The following is a 2,500-nucleotide window of genomic DNA, read 5'->3' as shown; positions in this document are numbered from 1 at the left end:
ACATACTGTACATTCACGCACGCACACACACACACACACAAACATGCTGTACATTCACTCACTCACTCACACACACACACACACACACACACACACACACACATACACACATGCTGTACATTCACTCACTCACTCACACACATACACACACACGCACACACAAATTGTACACACCCACCGCGCACACATGCATCTGCACACACACATTCACACACATAGGGAGCCCAGAACGCACACAACAAACTTCCTGTCAGGTTGCGTAGCAACGCAGTGTTTGCATCTTTTATAGAGAGTGCTGTAAATCCCTTCCTGAATCATTTCTGTTGCACAGCCCCACCCTGGGAGAACCTGTGACGTCATGGAGAATCTACCCCCCTCCTCCTCCCCAACACACCCTCCCTTATCTCATCACCCCCCCTGCCCCCTCCACCTCCCCCAGGGGCATGGGTTGCATTGAAAATAGCTAAACGTTTTATGAAGAAAATTATATTCATTGGCCTCATCCTTGGTTATTGAAAAAAGCTGTCCCACCCCCATTTGAAAACAAACTTATGCCCTTCTCACCTCACCTCACCCCCCTGCCTCTTATAATAATTAATATTCTTTGCTGCGTTAAAGCTTGAATGTATTTACCCTGGAGAACTTCCTGGTTGAACCAAGCAGTTTGACCCAGGTCCAGATATGTGTAAATATTACCTAGATAGCAAGCTATCGCTCAGTTTGATATAAACCACGGGCACAGCTGAGTCCACACTTTCCAGTCCCTTCTGCTCGGGGAGCACTCTGGACCTGCAGTGTGCTGGGTGTGGTGGGAGTTGTAGTCTTTTTCAAACTCTCTTAACTTGATTATCTTTTACTTAATGAAAGGACATGTCTTTCAGTGAGGGGCTCGAAAACATCATAAAACATACACCAATGAAAGACTGATATAAAAAAAAAATATTACATTTGAAACATCGAAAGTCCGTGATGGAACAAGAGGAAATGTGTTTTAAATGGATATCGCTGTGGGAATCAAATTTGGCCTGCGTTTCTCTTTCTCGGCTGGCTGATCTGGCTGAAGTGACCTCTAGCCTCTACTGTAAATAAAGAGCGCAATGTCTTGATGATGAAACATGATGCCTTTGTTCGATCGGTCAACAAACGTGGAATGTTGTGACCTAGGTGTGTATGTGAGATGGATGTTAACGTCCTTACTTCTTACTTAAGCAAAATCTAACAGCACATCTATGCCTGTCCTGTTTGAGAGGGATCCATCTGCTCCCTCTCTCTGTCTCTCTCTGTCTCTCTGTCTCTCTGTCTCTGTCTCTCTCTCTCTCCTCTCTTTCTCCCTCTCTCTCTCTCTCTCCATCTCTCTCTCTCTCCTCTCTCTGTCAGAGAACATAGAAAGGCGGATCAGGATGAGTGGTGATGTTTCTGTTTCCAGTAATTGAACCAGGGTGTAAAAGGCTGAGGTGAATGTTTAACCCTGCGTCCAGCTCCTCCCTCTCTCCGCCAGCGTCAGCAACACGCCGGACGTTCCTCCCGTCCTCTAAATATTTCAGACCAGCTGACCTCCTCCCATCCAATTACACTCACTTTCTTACCACTGCTACGCCCGTGCTGTGTGATCCTGAATCGGACGCACAGGAACATGCACAGGAGAACACACACACGCAGGCGCATACAGAAACACAGCAGCACAGGCCTACTGACAGGCTCAAACGCGGGTGCACACACACACACGCACACACCTTCCTCCTGCTACACTCCTCTCTTGGACTTCAGCCTCTGTGACTGAGGTGAGAGTCAGTCTGTCCTTCTCTCTGTCGGGGAGTGTTCTGCTGCTGAACAGGTAAGCTGCTACCGTCCTGACTGGTACAGAACTTGGCTCCTCTCCGCTTTCCTCTCCTCCTCTTTCCGCTCTGCTCCTCTTTTTCTCCTCTCCTCTCCTCTCCTCTTCTCTTCTCTTCTCTTCTCCTCTCCTCTCCTATCCTCTTTTCTCTTCTCTTCTCTTCTCTTCTATTCTCTTCTCCTCTCCTCTCCTCTCCTCTCCTCTCCTCTCCTCTCCTCTCCTCTCCTCTCCTCTCCTCTCCTCTCCTCTCCTCTCCTCTCCTCTCCTCTCCTCTCCTTTCTTCTCTTCTCTTCTCTTCTCTTCTCTTCTCCTCTCCTCTCCTCTCCTCTCCTCTACTCCTCTCTTCTCTCTTCTCCTGTCCTCTCCTCCCTTTTATTGGAGGGTTATGTGTCTGCTATCAGGTGACAGTCAGAGGTGGGGAGGAGAGGAGATGAGTGCAGGGGAGGAGAGGGGTGCAGGGGGAGGAGAGGGGTGCAGGGGAGGAGAGGGGTACACTGTCGGTGTAAGGTTTCACCAACAGGGAAATTGCTGAACACCTCTACTCCGTTTACCTTGGAACCTATCATCTCTTCCCTCTGTCTTCCCTTCCTCCAGCTTATTCGTCGCCTTCCAGTAGGTCTTCATCCCACACATAGCACACAGACTTCCTCCTGTGTATGTTTGTGC

General features: G+C 48.9%; 1 protein-coding gene across 1 annotated transcript in view; it reads left to right on the top strand.

The window, feature by feature from the left end:
* The window catches only part of LOC124475833 (unconventional myosin-XV), a 15,380-nt gene that overhangs the window by 12,236 nt on the left and 644 nt on the right, over nucleotides 1–2,500 (top strand). The window lies entirely within an intron of this gene.

The sequence above is a fragment of the Hypomesus transpacificus genome, chromosome 13 (genome assembly GCF_021917145.1).
Source record: "Hypomesus transpacificus isolate Combined female chromosome 13, fHypTra1, whole genome shotgun sequence".
Classification (NCBI taxonomy): domain Eukaryota; kingdom Metazoa; phylum Chordata; class Actinopteri; order Osmeriformes; family Osmeridae; genus Hypomesus; species Hypomesus transpacificus.
Note: the sequence above shows the minus strand (reverse complement) of the source record. Positions and strands in the feature narration are given on the sequence as shown.